The following is a 20,137-nucleotide window of genomic DNA, read 5'->3' on the forward strand; positions in this document are numbered from 1 at the left end:
AAAAAATAGGCCATACGGGACGAGTGAAGGACAGAGACTGTTTCACCGCGTTGACCTTGATGGGATTGTATTGTATTGTATTGTATTGTATTGTATTGTATTGTATTGCATTGTCTATCTTTATACACATTCACATCTGTGGCGTGAGTTTGTGTTACTTCCGGGTTGAGCGAAAGCTGGCGCGAATGGCTGCCGCTGATCAGAAAAAAAAGATTCTTATTGACTGTAAAGTGTCATTGAGAGTTTTGAAAGGCGCTTAGAAATAAAATGGATTATTATTATTATTATTATTATTATTATTATTATTATTATTATTATTATTGTCCGGCTTTTCCCTTCAAGTAGTCGCCACAGCGAATCAGTGTCCTCCATCTTCAGAGGTTTGATTCGCATGTTTGTTATGCTTTTACATCGGATGCCCTTCCTGACACAACCCTCTGTATTTATCCAGGCTTATGTCTATGGCTTATGTCCTCCTGTAGCTACATAACAAGCAACTCTATGAACTTAATAAAGATGAAGATGCTCAGTAAAAGGCTCCCAAACATAAAATGGTCATCGGCACAGCAACATAAAAATATTATTATTATTAATATCAAACTGCACAAACGTCATTCCAGAATTTCCCGTATGAAAAAATAGTTACTTGATATTTTTATGCTGCAGGGGACGCTGTTGCCAACATTAACACTTTGTTGCGTGCGAGTCGCAACACCAGTGTCAATGCTGTAAGGGGCACTGTTGTCCCAAAGCAGTACTTTTTAATGCAACTGCGCGCCCTCGTTGAACGCAACCCACCCCCAACACACACACGCACACAACTTTTTTTCCTCCATCGCTTCTCTTAGTCTGCCTGCTGTTATTTAGGCAGGAAAGAAAGGAAGTCGCGACAGGCTAGCTGGTTAGCCGACCAATAACCAGTCCATTTCCCGTGCGACAAATATGCTTTTGAACACCCTTTGCCCCAGAGACGCTTCTTCTTTGTAACCGAGGCGTACAAGGAAGCCACTTTTTTGTCGCTTCGTTTAATATTTCGTTTCCCCGCCGGTTTCGAGCTCGTTGTCTCATCTTTGGCCGTCACCACCCCCACAGACTCCCAAGACGCATTTTACCCAAAACCCATCCAAACAAAACGCGGATATACTTGTGAGTTGGTCTTTTTTATCAGTGGCTTCAATAGTGATGACGAGCAACACAATGGAACAAGCAGCGAGGAAAGGTACGTTCGTGTTTTATTCTACGTTGGCTCCATGTGACACATTGTTTGGGACTACAGTTTTTCCAGCATGTGTCCTTAATTTGGATGGAAATTGACATTTACAAATGGTCGGCGAAGTGACAGAAGCAGCAGGGGGAAGTAATAAATGCAGCCTACACGAGTGCACTGGAGCTCGAGTGAAGTTTCATTAACTTTGTCAAAACTGGCGTCATGAATAATTTGGCTTGACATGTTTGCTCAGTGACATATTGTTAGCATCTTTACAATGCTCGCATCAATTGTCTCTCCCAACTTGTTGCACAAAAACGATCCCAGACAGTGGAAAAAAAAAAACGTGACTCACAAACACCGATAGTCTTTCCCAACCTGGCACACAGAGGGAAAATCTCACGGTACACTTACGTAGCAAAAACGTCACCCACAAAAATATAATGGAAATAATGATGGCTACGCAGGTCAAGTGAAAGTGCATTGTATTGCTCTGTCTGTCACGACGTCGCCGCCGTAGATAAATGCACCTGACATTGGATGATTTCCTAAAGGTTTAGCGTTCCAGCTCGAGAATAGAAATCTCGTATTTATTGTACGACCCAAACTCCAGTCTGTCTGTCGAGAAAGAAAGAGAATCTCCCCACTGTATCTCTATCTATATCCATATTTTCAATTCCTGAATGAATTCGAAAATGGCAGTGACTGAGTTAAAAATCAACGAGAAAACATCAAGTAAAATAAGTCAAATATTTTTTAAAAATAATAGCAATCAAAAGTAACAAATAGAAATAAATACTTGCTGTTTCTACTGTGTGCACCGCGGGGCGATGTGGTGCGGTGCTTACATGGAGATACGTTATTTAAAACTTCTTCACTGCCTTTGACAGTTATCCTGTTGTAAAAGGCACATGTACACACCCTTGTACTGGGAGGGCTGGCAGTAAATTTTATGGTTAAAAAATGGCAAAGGAAGTTGTGATTGAACTTTATTGATATAACTTGTGTTTCAAAGATTAGGAATAGTATTGTCATATTACCTGCCAATGTGTTTTTACAGCATTTGTGTGTGAAATTTATTAATTGTAAGGTGATTTAAACTTGTGCAATTTTTTCTAGCTTGTTAATGCTGTTTTCCATTAAAAGTCAACTAAAACATACTGTATCTTACTTTACTCATTGAACTTGTGTTTGTGTAAATAAAAATATAGATATTGAGGCTGACCTTTCATATCAAGTTCTAAAAAAATATACAATTCTGTCTGATATATTTGATTTGATTGTTGGATGTGCTCTGGGATTCAATGTGGTGTTTTGTCATTGTTTAATAGATTTTTTAACTTATGTGTGTGTGTTTAACAATGTTGATTTAACATGTTTGGACTCATTTAATTGCGTCAGAATGCATTTACAATTGATGTACACAGTTCTTCATGTTTCTGCACCATGTGTTTCAAATTAGAAGAATGTGGTTAAACTGTTGGCTTTGACATCCATACATAGCCCTCAAACCATTGAGCATGACTCAAATGAACCATGCATTAGTTTAAATTGATTAGAACTGGCGCATGAAATGATTCCCCTTCCTTGGCTTTTGTCTATTTATACACTACCTTTATCCTTGTTTCTTTGTTTTGATTTGAGATGAAGCTGTCGCAATTTTCTCCAAAGGCTTTCTTAAAAGCACAACAGGCAAAACAAATGGAGCCATTTACTGTGAGCAACAAGCACTTTCCTGATGACGAATAGCTTGATGGTGGAAAAAAGAAACCATAAACAGGAATATTACAACACACACACACACACGCTCTTTGCGCTCCCAGTTCATCCCATCTTTGTCCGATTTTTTTTTTCCATTGCTTTGATTGAGACTGGTTCCTATAACCCTTGGTCACATGTTATATTTATATCCAGGACATATTATTTGAATTGCTTGGTTTGGGATTGCTAATCTCATGAAAAAAATGTTGTAAATAAAGGATTTTCTAAAGATAGAATGGTTAACATTAGCTTCTTCGCTGGAAAATGTTACCTCAAAAATAAACATGAACGACGTTACGTGAGCTGTCGACCAATCAAGCTATGCCTAGCAGTAAAATGATAGCTGTGAAAAAGGAAAATGAATTGCCTGTAGGATACGTCTGTGTAAGCTCTCAGTCGTACAGGAGTGGTCCATCGATGAGAAGGTTTCTTCAGCCGTCATCTGTACAAAAGTGAAGGTTTCGGACGTTTCGCCTCCTATCCAAGAGGCTTCGTCAGCGAACTAAAGTCTGACTGGTCGTATCGGCCCCATGGGGGCCGATACGACCGCTGACGAAGCCTCTTGGATAGGAGGCGAAACGTCCGAAACCTTCACTTTTGTACAGATGACGGCTGAAGAAACCTTCTCATCGATGCCTGTAGGATAGAAAATCATGTCAAGCAGCCATTTTTATAAAAACTGATGCTAATGTGAGTAGCATCCAACTAAAAGCACAATGGTTAAGGACCCGCATGAAAATAATAACAACAAGAACACCTTTGTTTATCCCACAATGGAGAAATTTCCTACCCAACCTGAGAAATGTGTCAATAAAAAAAATATTATATCAGTATCAGAACAAATTAGAAGTCACCCTCTTTTTGGATCGGATTTTATACGCATTTATAGAGTCGCATTCATCCTGCATGAAACTTTATTGGGCTTGTCAAAAATGTACACATTGTAGTTTTCACCCACAAGAGTCACATTGCAACACATTTAAACTTTTGAGATTTCAAGAAGCCTTTCCTCTTTCCACACCATCTTTTTAAAATGCTTGTTTCCCTCAAGCACTTAGCCACTATTTTGTCATATTGTTTTTTTTAGCAAAAAGAGCCATATGGTGTCCTGCTAATAATGGTCGGCTCTGGCTGCAGAGATGATGGAGGCTGCAGACGAGATGGGGGTTGGGAGGGTGGTCCCTGTTGATCTTCAATTGGTCCAGTGGATATCATTCTGTGCGGCTGTGGATAACTACATAATGGATCAGAATCAGAATCAGAATACCTTTATTCGTCCCGCAATGGGGAAATTTGCAGTCCACAGCAGCAATTGAAGAGGGATGGGGTTGGGGTGGGAGTGAAAGGATAGAAAACAAGATATTCTAAGCATAACAAAATAAAAATGTCAACTGTATACTGTGCAAATGTAGATGTGCAAAAACCGTTCTATAAACAAGACTGTACATGCATGTACACGTGCAGAATCAGGAAATGCATTTAGATATATTGCAACAACCCATATTTACAAGTGTCCAGTTTTTTTTTTGTTTTTTTTTCACATGTGATCATTGGGAATTGTGAAGCCTGACAGCAGTCGGTAGGAACGAGCGGCGGTACCTCTCCTTCTTGCAGTGCGGGTGTAATAGTCTCTGGCTAAAGGAGCTACCCAGAGCTGTCAGGAGGGGGTGGGAGGGGCTGTCCGTCATAGCTTTTAGTTTAGCTAGCGTCCGTCTGTTGCCCACCTCCTCTAGAGAGTCCAGCGAGCAGCCCACGACAGAACTGGCCCGCTTGACAAAGCGCTCCAGTCTTTTTCTGTCCCGGGTGGTGATGCTGCCTGACCAGCAGACAATGCCATAGTGGATGGCTGATGCCACCACAGAGTCATAGAAAGTCTTTAGGAGTGACCCCTGAACTCCAAAAGACCTCAGTTTCCTGAGGAGGAAGAGGCGACTCTGTCCCTTTTTGATTAGGGCATCCGTGTTTGTTGTCCAGTCCAGTTTATTGTTGAGAGTAACACCCAAGTACTTGTAGGAGGTCACCCTCTCAATGTCCGAACCCTGGATGTTCAATGGTGCAGGTGAGGATTGTTTCCTGCAGAAGTCCACCACCAGCTCCTTGGTTTTCCCGGTGTTGATCTGGAGGTGATTCTGCTGGCACCAGTCCACAAAGTCCTTTGTCAGTCCCCTGTACTCCCTATCGTCTCCCTCTGTAATGAGGCCGACAATAGCTGAGTCGTCAGAGAACTTCTGAAGGTGGCAGGTCGGGGTGTTGTAATTGAAGTCCGAGGTGTACAGGGTGAAGAGGAATGGAGCCAGGACTGTTCCCTGCGGCGCTCCGGTGCTGCAGAGAAGCCTGCCCGACTCACAGTTCTTTACTCTCACGTACTGTGGCCTGTTTGTGAGGTAATCTGTAATCCAGGATGTGAGGTGATGGTCGACTCCGGCATGCTGCAGCTTGTCCTCCAGTAGACTTGGCTGGATGGTGTTGAAGGCACTGGAGAAATCGAAGAATGTGATCCTCACCGTGCTCCCAGCATTCTCCAGGTGCAGCAACGCCGTATGGAGGAGGTAGATGATGGCATCCTCCACACCGATGCTGGGCTGGTAGGCAAACTGTAGCGGGTCCAGCGATGAGCTTGCCAGCGGTCGCAGGTGGGCGAGGACGAGTCTCTCCAGCGTCTTCATCAGGTGAGACGTCAGCGCCACCGGTCTGCAGCTGTTGAGCTCTTTGGGGTTGGCAATCTTGGGCACTGGGACCAGGCATGACGTTTTCCACAGCTGTGGAACTCTGCCCAGCTTCAGGCTCAGGTTGAACAAGTGCTGGACAATGACACACAGCTGGTGAGAGCAGGTCTTGAGGAGTCGGGAACTGATATCATCCGGACCTACTGCCTTCCTCACCTGCATCCTCCTCAGTTGGTTCCTCACCTGCGCAGTTGTAACAGACAGGCAGGAACCAGGAGGCAGAGTGGCGGCTGAGGGTGTGGCAACGGTTGGGAGGGCAGATGTTGGTTGTGGAAAGCTGGTCGTGAGAGGGGGCAGGGAGGGTAAGGCCACAGTGAGAGTTGGTGCAGGTGCAGCTACAGGTGAAGTTGATGGTGGGCCGGGGGCGGCTGGCGTCTTGTCAAACCGATTGAAAAAGCGGTTGAGTTCATCTGCCCAGTCCTTGTCTTTTTCGTTCAATGTCACTGGGCTCTATTGATCAGCGGCGTGATTTCCGATGGCTCTTTGTGATTTTCACAGATTCTGGAATTATTCTTCCCTCCCTGCATATCACGGAGTTCTGTATTGATTGTCTTATCAAACAATTTACCCTCTGTGTTAGGGTTCTGTCGGTCGGACACAGTGTGGGATGTTGGGTAACATCAATTTCTTCCGATATTTAATCACATTTTACATGAGAAATAATGGAAATCTACGTAATCTGTTATTGAATAAAAAATGACATAAAATATTTAAGGTATTGCTCAGGCATTATGAAGCAACATTAGGACATCTCATACATCATGCCATCGACCAGTTAAAATACTATCAAAGCCAGACCAAATTACTTGTATATCATACAAAAAAAAACACGTTTCTGCAGTTGAGCTGAAATCTTAAGAATTGTTGAGATAATCACATGCCGCAAGTGTACACTGAACACTCAACTTCCACTGTGTTCCTAACATTATACATACTGAATGTTTAAAATGTCACAATGAAGTGGTGCAGCAAGAACAATATAAAAGCAGCTTTTAATAGATTTTATAATTGTAGCTTGAACAGGTGTTTTCTTGCATTTTCATTCTGGACAGCATGAAAAACACTACGCTATCTGTGTCTGTGTCAACATTATCTTATCTCATTCAGTCATGTTTACTTGGAACACTGCTGAGTTAAATTGGGGAAAATAGGTCAATTGCTGGCCGCAGAATATGCTTTTGCCCAGTGTATGTGCAAGATCAGCTGATTGGGCACGCTTTGCTGACTTCCATGTTATTAAAAAAACAGGTGCCAGAAATACTTGTGTACTGTTCCGCTTTTGTGATCACACGTGTTAGAACAACATCAAGTGATTTTGAGATAGTGTGGTCGTTCACAAATAGTTTTATTTTCTTCTCATGCGCAATATCAACCTCTTTCTCGGAACAAGGAGAGTGGAGCCGGTTAGCAGCCGCGGTGTGATTTTTAATTAGTCTCTAAACAGCATGCCATCTTGCTCTCTGCAGCTGCTGTGCTGGGCTGATTTGGGTTACCTCTCTTACGTCTGTGTAAGCTCTCAGTGGGGCCACAGGGAGGGTTCCCCTGCCCCCCCCCCCAACCTGAGAGTAGGGACCTATCATAGCTGTGTCCGGCGCCACCATGTCTGGACATTAGGGATATATAAATGGGGCCGATACGACCAGTCAGACTTTAGTTCGCTGACGAAGCCTCTTGGATAGGAGGCGAAACGTCCGAAACCTTCACTTTTGTACAGATGACGGCTGAAGAAACCTTCTCATCGTTACCTCTCTTAGTAAAGACATTGCAGCTCTATTGATCCAGTTGCTGTAAACCAGTCATTTCATTTGTAGGTCGGTAAACATGATCCTCATCAATTACAATGGAAAGTTCCATCAGAATGGGTAATTTGATACAACATAGGGAGGAGAAACCAACCACACAGTGGTGGAATACAGGTACATTGCATTCCTGGTCGAATGCCTGCATCAGATTAGATTCGAAACATGAGATTTGAAACATCCACTTTTCGTGTACTTGATAAATGTCAACATGGCAAAAATTGTACCTCCATTTGACAATGTTTTGTTGTTTTGAATCGGAGAAGTGACAAAAAGTTATAGACGGCCTTGATTGGTTTTATTTGTTTAAAAAATTCTAACGACATTAGTTGACCGAACAAAACCTCCATGATGCTGAAATATTATGTTAACTACATGAGGTGAGGTGAAGGGCATCTAGCAAATATTTTAGCAAATAATTTAAGGCATGTTGAGACGGGTTTTTATTTTCTCTTTTTCCCAGTGTGCACATAAGGAACATACATATGTGTATGACAGCAATACAAACTCTGTTCATTGGGATTATCTTGTTAGATCTCGGGCTGCGTTTTGTAACTGGAGGATTAGATCAGATGTACACATCTTCCAAAAATCCTGTGTGCTGATAGTTTCAATCTAATAATGTTGTTTGCTGACTCTGTACCAAAAAATGTGTTTAGCACATGAGCTCAGAGTAGCAGATGAACATAAAGATGGTGGTCAGGAAGAAGAAATGTGCGACCATTGTGCGCTTTTGTGTGTGTTCCAGGGTGCGCACCGCCTTTCTTTGGCGGAAGAAAGAGGCTTTCACTTTGCAGAAAACGGGTAAATGAGCCATGACTTGTGGGGATGCTGTTCTTTGCACACTCAAGGAGATGGAGAGCCAAAGACCAAAAATGACTGAATGTAGATGGGGAGGGTGATTGGCGACACTGTAAAGTCATCAATTCCTCGTACTCCTTGGTAACTTGGCACTGTCAGTGTGGCCACGCAAATTTATGGGCTTTATAAATAGACTCAGCTGTAATCATAGGGTGTAAGTGAGGAAAAGACCAACTGTTTCACGATGGCCTACTTACAGCGCTTCATTCTTCACTCGCTTTAACACATATAGCCGGTCGAGATGCTCGTGATCAAAGGCTTCATTGCGATCACACCGATCTTCCCATGACGGCTTGTTTAGATGATGATCACAAGTACAGTTGTAAGCCAAGCAGAGATTTAACAAGTATTTAAAACAAAAACATATCTAACGGGATTTTCCACAGTGAAGCTCAAACCGGTCTGTAACCACTTTAGGACAACCAACATTCTGATGCCATGAAGCTTTGAAAATTAAATGTTGAAGGTGGTATTTTAACACACTATATCTTTATTTGACTAGATTTACAATTAAATGCAAGTGATATAATGTAACGTTTGGCTGTGGCTCTGCTCTGGCTGTTGAATTTTGAAGTTATCTTGGATGATTTCAAATTGTTCAAACAGGAAGCAACTGTTATGGCAACCAAAGCTAGGAATGTCCACAAGCGACTCACTGTCCGTGATGGAAGCGCCGGATGATTAGCATACCATTTATACGTACATTCAACTGTTTCACAAGGATACTACAAGCTTCAGGGCTACATTGGACTCCAAATGTGGTCAATTATGAAGACAGATGCATTATTTCACTATGGAAAATGTGAAACAATTTGGCCGCATGGTTTTATTAATGTCACCCTGCATACTTGATGCGTCATACTATAAATTATGGTCATATAATAATGTTCGTTACATACAGCGGTGACTGAATCACCTGAGAATGATATACGTGCTGTGCTTGATCCCATGTTGGCGTTGTTTAATTGATCATTGATTTCAAATTGGTGTTGATTAATTCGTCAAGTCATTGCTCAACATTGCTCAACCAATCAAGATCAAACACTCACTTATATTTACACAGCCTTATGGCCATTTAAAATTCGTTGACCTCTCACATCGATTGACGCATCACAGCTGCAGTATTGATGCTTGATTCAATCCTTTGCAAAAATGTATTTTAGCAACCTTGAAGTTGTGTGATGTGGATTGTTGCTCGGTGTTTGTAAATACTGACAAGTAGACAGTGAATGTGTCCAAGTATGATATGTCATTGGAGGTATGAAGTAGCATCGTGATCCTGCAGAAAAACTGATCGCTATCATGTGCTCATTATACAGTAAAGTCTCGTTATATCGATATCGGTTATATCGATAGTCCCGCTTATTACGATACTATTTCTATGCACGCAAGGAGAAAATTACATGCGCGCAGGGTTGGATATATCGATAGTCCCGGTTATATCGATATTTTTCGGACTCCCGACAATATCGATATAACGAGACTTTACTGTAACTATATCCACAAAATGAAGGGTTCAGCCAAGCACGTGTTGCACTTTATTTGTTTGCCGCCATTTACCGTTCATAAAAGGGCTATTGAGTGACCACCACTCATCCTTATTTCATGGACGAAGCAGACACTACAGTAGATTCTGTTTTTTTTTTCCTTGTTAATGAATTTGCTAAGATTTAGGCTATTTGTCAGCTATCATTGGCAGGAAGCTTTTCAGATGACACTTCAGCATTTGTTGTTTTTGAGGAGAGACCCACCCACATATTTTGTAAGTGACCATGCACCCTTCAATTATAATATTTTTACCATATTTCAAGACTAAAGTAATACATGGCAGGGCAGAGTGTTTGGTTTAGAATGTTTATTTTTTTGACACTTCGGTCTCCAAATAATCAGTACAAGTATTTGCTTTTTAAAAGAACTTGTATATGATACAATTTGTTGCAATTGATTGTCCGAGTTCTCCAGTTTGAGAAATTTGGGGGTTGTTTGATAGTCAGCTAAACGCTGCTATTTTATTGTCACCTGTTGTATGCCTATACGTAATTCAGAAACACAAGTGAGTTCAGCATCTGCCGTTCAAAACTATTGAGTACAAACTTCACTGCTTGGTGGAAACATGGCTTACTGTACTACCGGATGGAAACATGGCTCTAATGATTGGATTGGATTGGATTTGCCTTTATTAATCTCGCAGTGGAGAAATTTACATTTCATAGCAGCAAAGTTATGAAAGAAATGAAAGTAGAAAAGCAAAAAAAAAAAAAAAAAAAAGCAAAAGCAAGATGGCTGCGGTGAGAGCTTTTCCATCCCCCTCAACCCTCTCTGCCGTCACTGATCCTGTCCCCTGGCTCAGGATTGTCAGCAGAGAGGCGGGCAGGGACCACCCTCGGGCTACAATTGCTCTATCTCTGCGCTAGTGTCGCGCTCTGATGGCCACAGTCAAATTGTAATGATTCGAGAGGGCAAGTGAGTGCATGCATCTGAAGTTCCAGTCAAGTAATGTATAAAAATGTGTGCCACTTTTTGTTGTCAAACCAAATTGATTGCTTTGAGAATATAAATGTTGGTAGCTAAATTATTTTTGTAGATTAAAATATGTCTAAAATCCAACCAGACGTAGACGAAACATTACTTTCAGAGAGGACCCATTTGGTATTAAACCCGTGGAGCAGTACATGGAAGATGATGTGATTCTAATGTTTGTTCTAAAAACCCTTTGTTGGACGGGTCTTTGGGGTTCGAACTGTCTGTTTTTTTCTGAATGAATGCCTGACATGCTGTGGAGGGTAACCAAACGGAAGAGCAGACAGAAGCACAGATGGAGAAAGTATAGGTGAGATGAGCAGACATGTGAAGAAATGGAATAGGATCACAGGCTTGGCGTTGGTCTCTCTTTAGGTTGGACTGTGTTCTGTTCTCGTCTTTGCTCTCTTTTTACTGTGTAGTCTCAGGTCACTGATGAATAACTCATTTGTTAGAAACCCAACAGGATGTCTGAGTTCGGTGTGAGAGTCTGGTGACAAGATGTGAGCAATGTGTGCAAGAGGAAACAAAAAGATTCAAATGTAGCCAAGACATCTTGCTTTGTTGAAACATTGCTCAGATGGCTAAATACAAAAATATAAAATGCAGATTGCCTTCATGATGCACCCTATTCAATGTTATTTTTGTGTACACATGCCCTGCACTGATTAATATGAACGTGTCAAATGCATTTACAGCATTTTATTAATCATCAAGGAACAGCATATATTTGTTTCGTTTTTTGCTTCCAATAGCATTGGACAGTTGAAGAGGGTTCATTTTAAACCGTGTTTGTCTGTTCCAATGAAACGAATGAAATTGACATTAATTCAAGATTTTCAGATTATTTTTGCCTGTAATGGGCAGCATCTTCACAACCCCGCTTTGTTCAGCGGAAAGGTTGTTGCTGTTGGACAGTCTGCGGCTGGAAGGATGCATGGCTTGAGGAGCCCGTAGTAAAAAGAAAGGAGGGTCAGTGCAGAGCACCGATGTGTATGTGGAACTGTTGCGGCTTGGAATGGAAGCGGATTTATGTGGGACAGGAGATGTGAGAAAACCTTTTTTCGTCAAAGGATGCTGTAGCTTCGTGTTTGCTTTCAACATTTAGCTTGTTGTTCCACCATGACATCCCTGATCCACTGCTGAAAAGGATGCTTTTATCCTCTCTTTCGTCTCGAACGGCTTCATGTCACAAAGAGGGTACAGCAAGTGCTGAAGAATGAATGACTCTTTGTCTTTGTGTTTTCATTTGTTATTTAGTTTTTTTGTTTCCTTTCATAATTTGGCTGCTGAGTTACTTCCGGTTATAGTGAACGCTGGCGCGAATGGCTGCCGCTGCTCACCTGCACACAAAAAAATCCAGTGACTGTAGAGTGTCCTTTAGAGTTTTGAAAGGCGCTTAGAAATTAAATGTATTATTATTATTATTATTACTGGTCCATGCGTAGCATGAGTGAAAAAGTCAACATATCCTTTCCTCCATTCCTGTAAAAATTGCTTACTGTGCCTTACACTTGATGCCGACTTTGAATTGATTGGGCTTTTCATCAAGCATATGCACTACCGTTGCCATGCCGGTAGCACAATGGATGAATGTGTCGGAATTGTTTTAATGCAGACTTGTCTACAGTATATGAGTACAAAATCCATTTCCTTTTCCGCTTTTTTTCAAATTGTCTCTGCAGGTGCTCCTTCTTTTGTCCGGGATCCTGTTTGTGAACAGTGTTCATGCTATTGGATCACATGGAAGTGGTGTAATTTTAACGACTACCTCAATAATGTTTGGAGGCTCTATCTATCTATAATGACTCTCTTCTCATTTTAAACGTTTTTGTCTTTACATCCAACATGGCTAGTATGACCTGGAAAAGTTTAATCTCAGAACCACCAGCCTCAATGGAATTCCAAACCAACCACACAGAATGAGCAGTGCCTTCTGGATTCCATTAAGTCCAACATGCTAAGGTCTCCTCACGTTGGTGCATCTCATGCCGCTGCTTTGATTTTATGGTTTCAGCTCGTCATACTGACTGAAAATATCACCACTTTTTGTGGCCAGCGAATGTGCATGTCAACGAATGTAAATAAAAGGCAGACCTAATATGGTGAGGGTTCGCATGGGAGCATCACGTTGCTGTATTCATTCCATGCATACAATAACGGATTTGAGCATTTGTTGTTAGTGCTCTTTGGGAGTATGAAACTTAATTAAAACAATGCAACTGCCTTTTTTGAGAATACATTAAATGAAAGGCTATACTCATCTGCTCCCCTCAGCGCAACCTTGGCATCTGGACTGAGTTAGGGGAATGGTGCCAAATGTTCTGTGGTGGAGAGCTGGGGGGTTGTGAACAGTGGGGGTTGGAATGGGAGGTACTGGAGGAGCTAAATGACAAAGTGATTTTGTTAGAAAGTGCGAGAGCAGGATAGATGAAGAGGAAAACACAGATGCATAGTAAAAAGGGAAGGTAGTGTAGGGCTCCTCCCAGGTCGATAACCTGCTGAGAAATGTATCTAAAGTGGAAGTTCATAAACCTGACTTACACTCATGTTGGATTGCCTCAAGGGCAAAACAAAGACTTGACAGAGTAAAACGGACAGAATGCATTGTTGTTTCGAATGATCTGGTGTGCGCAGTGAAACCGACTTCATGTTTTCAACCAGCATGTGTGTGATAAGGAGGTCAGTTTTCTCCCCCAAGGGGCGTCTGCCGGCAGCCAGCTTTAGTTTGTCAATACCTATAGCAGACACATGACATTGGGAGTGGCAGATCAATGCGGCCCTTCTGAGATAGCTGTAATTTGATTGATTAGCACTGTCCATTGCCAATATCGCATTCTAGTTTCACTGACTTGAGTCTTTTGCAGTCTATCTTATTGGAGCAAAAATAAGTCACCCATGCAGTTGCTTGCTTGGTTCACTACACACCCACCCACTTTACATGATCCCATTCCCTGTGTCTGTATGCTGATTGCTTTAGCCGACACTCTCGAAACGCTGCGGTTCCTCCTTTGAACAGAAATGTGTCTGCCTTCCTTTGTGTGAAAACAAAAACGCCAGTGGGGGAAAAATGGATTGTGGATTGCAACAAAGGTTTTTTCAAACTTGTTCCTGTTTATATGAAATGTCAACACACACAAAGTTAACCGGTAGCATGTCTTGTTTGTTTTCTTTGTATAATTAACTTGTACATAATAAGCTGTAAGGGTCATGTATCACGCTATGTACATAACTAGGTTTTTTGGCCATAGTCTCAGGTTCAGGAAAGAGCTGAAATGGTTCTATCCACAAGTCATCCTTGTAACCTTTAGATGCACACAGCAGATGCTCGTCATCTTTTTTTTGGTCTTGGTGCGTAGACTGGGGGGAGGACATGAGTTCAAAGTGCGCTTTACCGATGGCTCTTTCTTTATTGTTTTCCATATCTGCCTTTGTGATTAAGAACCCAGTTGAGACCCCTTGTTAATTCCCTCCACAAGGTATCATTTTGATTAAACAAAAGACTGTTTTGGTTTTATTTTATTCGGCCACATGGCCGAGTATAGTTGGAGGCACTGATCTATTCACAGCCCTTTTGTGGATGCATCTGCATTGAAGCAGCCTCTGAGGCTGATTAGTACCACTCAGCAGCATGAAGAGCAATCTCTCACTATCACCAGGCCCCCACGTTTATGAATCCCCAAGAGTGTGAACATAAAGGCCTAATGCCAAAAGGGGTGCATGCACACTGAACCAAAACACACACATTGAATCTTGACTTCCGTTTCTTGTGTCTATGTTTGTGTGCAGTTGACAATACGGTGGGTGTTGGCAAAGAGCCAGCCACTCTCCTATCTATTAGGTCATGTTAGTGAGAGTTCTAAGGCTGATGGATTCTTGAGTGGCCCCAGCTACACTTTCCCCAGGGAGAAGAAATGAGCTTTTGGTTGGAGACACCCTGGACGTGGTGTGGGTGGATCTCTGGGCTCTGAGATGTTGGAAAAGCTGTGTAAAACCAAACAGTTCTGCCGAATTGGAGCACATGTGCTCAAAGGATTAGCCTTTCGGCTTCACACAGCTTTTAGCTTGTTTTCAACCCACGTACACGCAAACCAGTGTGTAAAAGACATATATACTGTTCGTTATACATGTCCAGTCAATGGTCATAGGCCAGCAAAATGTCAAGCACATTTTCAGATTGACAACTGAGAGTGCTTCAGTAACATCATTCTAGTAGAATAATTGTATTGTCATATTGGATATACTGTAACTGTTATATTTTTAGTTAAGGTTTTTTTTGCTGTGATGTAATTATGGATAAACTAACTGATTTTCTTTGTTGTTGTGAGGTGTAGTTTCTGTCATATAATGCTTGACTTTTTACCTTTGAGCATTTCTACTTTCTGCTGCTATGGCAGTGACTGATTGTTGGCTCTGCGCTGACTCATCATCGACTTACCAACGAAAATGGAATTCTGAGAGTCACCATATCTTCTTCGACATACACTGTTGACATCATAGCTTGCTCATTTACTGTTAACCTCTCTTGAATTTAAATTGTGAGTCAGGCAGTGAGGGCACGTGGGGGTGGTGGGAAAGGAGAGAACGAATGTTTCATTCATTGATTGTCTGTGTCACTGGGTCATTCACTTCCTGCCACATCATAGTCAGCTGATGGTGTCTCACACTTCACTAGTTAAACTTTTCATAGACTTGTGTGGACCAATCTTTATCACCTTATTTTTCTGGATGTCAAACTAAAAATAAAACAACGAAGGCTTTCTTGTATATCTTCGACTATTAACTCTCTATAAACAACACAAATGGGTGCAGTTTTTGTCTGTATGCTTTCGGCTTTTCCCTTGAAGGGAAAAGAAGAAGTTTTTGTCTGTATTGATTTATTTGTGGGCGGAGTTGACATACTGTACCAGTTATTTGGCCTATTACATGTGCCAATGAGTCAAACGAATTACTGCCAAGTATGGGGTCATTCCAAGTTTTGTCTATTTCCTTTGGCTTTCCCTTTATTGTGTACATGTGGAAGGTATAGATGTTTCAGTTTGACCAGAGAAATATTTGAATTGTAACACCTTGCTCTTTAACATTTGAGTAGCACATACTCAAAGCGGTAGGGCTCTAGAATTTGCTGAAAAATATGTCACAGTATTTAATATTAGTCTATGTCTATTATATATTTATTTTTTGTAAATTAATTTAATGTTAATTTTTGTAATCAAGCTAAAGTTTGAATTTAACACATTTTATTTTAAATTCTTAGTGATTAAAACCACTATGAAAATGTCAGATCAAATTTTCTATTTAAAGATTTATAAATACACGTGTATTTTAAGCATAGTGTAGGGTTAGGTTTTTTTAATAATAAAAATACAATGATTAAATAAATAAATAAATAAATAGACACAACTATCCAAAAGAATGCCATTCATAATATCTCAGAGTGAAACGTCCTTTTGTGCTTCTATTTCCCCCTTGTAGTTGTGGTACATAATTGACATCATACTGTAGCTTCTGCCGACAGGATGCAGAATGGCAGTCAAGGTTTGCTTGTAAATTTCTCTCTTTAATCAATATTTTATTGGGTAAAAAAATCTACTAATTAATCAGGTATTTATCACTTTATATTTTGACTTGAATTATTGGCCACCCCTACTAAGCAATGTTTGTGGTTGTTGAACAGATACACAGTATATACCTCTTAACAGTAGGTTTAAAAAGTTTGCTGAGTCTAGCAACCCGAATGTGGGGGACAGTCTTAGATATGTCTGGTCTAAGGAGCTTTTTAGAGGTTAAAGCCACGTCCTGCTCACAGCAAGCGGCCCTGTCTGAGCTGTAGTGCCGCACTCTGGTGTCTTTCCCCATGCCACCGTAAAGCAGCTAAAAGGGCCGGCTAAACTCATCCGAAGCAGACAACCCGGGGTCTTATCTGTGGAATGTTGAGTATCCTCACTGAGGATCTCCTTTGCCGGACGAAAGCTTTATTATCTCAAAGCCCCATGTCTCTCCTTTTGATTGTCTCATAGAGTCGCCTCTCTCTTCTGTCTCACTTGAAAATATTTGCTTTTAGTCTCCTCTTAGTTTTATGTTAGTTTTAATGTGTTTTCCATGACCATCTCTTTTGTCTTCCTGTATATAGTATTCACTGATGTCACAGGCTCTCAAGAGTAAGCCCCAGATTGTGGGTCAAGCATTGAGCGCGTCGGTCATTCCTCTTCTACAGCAAATGATGCTACAGAGTAGAAATGTCATTCCAGGGCCCATGTGCTCCGACAAATGAGTACAGAGTAAAATATGTCGGTGCAAAATAATAATAATGGTACATTTCATTTACAAGCGTGTATGTACTGTGTTAAGCAGATTCACAAAACCATTTGGTTGCGGTGTAGCTTTCACTGCTATAAACACCAACAGTATAGATTTTATATGTAATTGCTTTGCAAGTATAGCTCAATAACGCATCTCCTTATTTGGCAACTGCTTCGTGTGTCTTCTCAACATGCACAGCTATTATTTTTGTGGGTGTTCAAAAAATTGAGAAATTCGCAATCTACAAAATACTGTATTATAAAATGGTGTGCAAGGCTTGGCAATAAACAGCAGGGATGCTGTTGAGTCAGTCAAAGCAATGCTAACATTGAATTTTCCAAATGTTCAAACAGAAAATATCCCATGTCATTAAAATGAACTAATACATTTTAATACTCTTCTAAAGCATCATGGGTAGCGTTCAAGTTAACTGCAGTACATTAAATGAAAATAGAAGTATGGGGGACATGTACTGTTTCGGGTCTTCATGGAGTGAAAACAATCACAGTGCCCCAACTCATGGAGATTGATGTCCCTTTAGAGATGATTTTTTTTTTAAATCAAAGGTAAATCTGATTATTAATTGTACAATTTACAGGGTATTTGACTCTGTAGATTCATCTTTATTACAATTCTGTCTTTCCGTTTTTAGATTCTAAGCAACTGAGTAGCTTGTAACAAAAGTGACACATTCCAACCATTTTGACCTCATAATGGAGGATAATGTTAATGCTGTCTTTTGTGGTCTCTGCAGTGTTGGGTGCCTCATTGTTTTAGAAAAGCTTGCATGAAATTTTCTGTGGCCTGGAAAAATGCAAAAACGGCAATGACCATGAAGTTCTATTTTGGATCTAATGCTCCCAGTAATCAATTACACAGTCGATTGATCTGTGTCCAAAACCAAAACAAAACAATCTTTTTGGAAATGTGCTCTTAAAACACCCAGCAAGACTTCATAAAAGTTTCAAACGTTATGAAGATTGAAACAATGCACATCATGTATGTAGGTTGGACGTACAACCTACAGCAGGGGTTGGGAACCTTTTTGACTAAGAGAGCCATAAAAGTAAAATATTTAGAAATGTTTTTCAGCGAGAGCCACACGCACGTACAAACGCTCGCGTGCGCACGCACACACGCGCACGCGTGGCCACTTTTCAACAAAATATCAGAATGTATTATTTAAAATAACTTTGTGATAGTACTCACCGTTAACATGGATGGTTTTCCGTTCCTCGTGTTTGGTAAAAATCCAGGAAAACGATCGGAATGAAATTCAATTTGCCGGTCCAGAGGCGAAGTTACTGCTAGCTAGCCTGCACATGGCTCATAAGCTTCCACACTTGCTATCTGCAATCTACTTCTCGCAGAAGTATGTCGATGCTAACGTTAACATGGGGCTTGTTAAAATGTCACTGACATTCGACTGTTTCATCGATGGTGTTGTTTCATTGCAAATTAGAATCAGAACATTTTCTCTCCTCTAATGCTCCGGTGCATTCACGCTGAAGTGCACTAGTTGGGCTCATTTAAAGGGACGTTTACCTGTTTCAACATGACAGCCACTATAATCCAATCAAAATGGCGCTTTCGGCCATTCTAGGTCAGTGTCATCCAATCAAAATTGCGCTTTCCGCCAACTGCCGCCCCAACGGGAAATGAACGGCGAAATAAAACGACAATATGTATTTAGTTTTATCGGCGAGCCATATGCAATCATCAAAAGAGCCATATATGGCTCGCAAGCCATAGGTTCCCGACCCCTGACCTACAGTATGTGCTTTTACCTGCATCAAGCAACTTGCAATTCATATACAGACACAAACAGCTGTTTAACCTATCGGGAATATCGGGAATATTTTACTTAACACCAGCAAGATTGTGATCAATCATAAGTTTAAGTGTGTAACTCAAAGATCCTGCTAGCCTTGTTCCTTTAATTCATGTCCTATCTTGGTCTGTAACATGGCTTGTTTTTCAGGTTGACAATATAAACAGTCTTTCCTTGAATGAGAAAACTGATAAACTATCAGGCCTTGTGCTTACATGATGGATCTCAGATTACTAAAGCAGTATGGTCCGCCTGCTATACCGTGCAGGGTTGTGATTCAAAGCAGCTTCCCGTTTCCCCGAGGGTGGCTTACACTTTACCAAGCATTCATTATTAATACAGGGCCATGCAACATGATACATCACAGGACTCTTCTCAGCTGCTGTCATGTTAAATTTGCCCCTGTGATATGGATCTTGAACTATATGGGATATGGTTGACAAATGGACAGACTGAGACTGTCATGTTATTTTTAGGTGACAGCAAGTGTCAAAATGGTCGTCGAATGAGATAACAAAAACAGGTGCATATTTCGACTTAACTTATATTCCACAAAGGCAGATAGAACACAATAAGAAAATTATGGGCTTGATTTAATTACACTAACAATGCCTCTACCAGTTTCAGTCAACTGTGCCCGCAATTTTCCCCCAATTATGGATAATGCATCGGTGAATCAAGAAATACAATCCCCTCCAAAAGTATTGCGATGACATGATCAATTAATATGTTTTTCTGTCTTTATGGTGCTGAAGACATTTCAGTTTCAGGTGTAAAAATAAAAATAATAATAATAAAAAAATAATTATGCATTTGGACACAGAACAAGGTATGAATTGCCAGATCACAGTTTTTTATTTGTTGTTTAATGTTGGCAGAATCTGATGAATTACGTGCTGTTGTTTAATTAGACTTCAGTTTTCATCTGACGGCCTGGTTTTAAATCAGTCCCAGTGTCTTGTCAAGTGCCGTCATTGCACCAATTGTGGTTTCGCTTGTGTATTGTTTCTGTATCAGGCTTGCTTCCATTCGCGGCTGAGTCCAGCAACTTTGCTGTATCAGCAGAAGTAACTGAGGTTGAAGTTACATCTACAAATTGTATTTTTAGCATCCTGAAAAAATCAGGCCA

The 20,137-nt window shown here is 40.9% G+C and overlaps 1 protein-coding gene across 6 annotated transcripts in view; it reads left to right on the top strand.

The window, feature by feature from the left end:
• The first annotated feature begins 845 nt into the window (after nt 1-845).
• myo9bl (myosin IXb-like) overlaps nt 846-20,137 on the top strand; it is a 54,617-nt gene continuing 35,325 nt past the window's right edge. For 5 of the 6 annotated variants that reach the window (XM_089000225.1, XM_089000226.1, XM_089000228.1 and 2 more), the window contains exon 1: nt 847-1,219. The gene's annotated coding sequence lies outside the window, so the exon portion shown is untranslated. Of the gene's footprint in view, nt 1,220-20,137 lie in introns of all 6 variants that reach the window. The other variant, XM_089000230.1, reaches the window with a different exon arrangement.

The sequence above is a fragment of the Hippocampus bargibanti genome, linkage group LG07 (genome assembly GCF_051943395.1).
Source record: "Hippocampus bargibanti isolate YZ-2025 linkage group LG07, ASM5194339v1, whole genome shotgun sequence".
NCBI lineage: Eukaryota > Metazoa > Chordata > Actinopteri > Syngnathiformes > Syngnathidae > Hippocampus > Hippocampus bargibanti.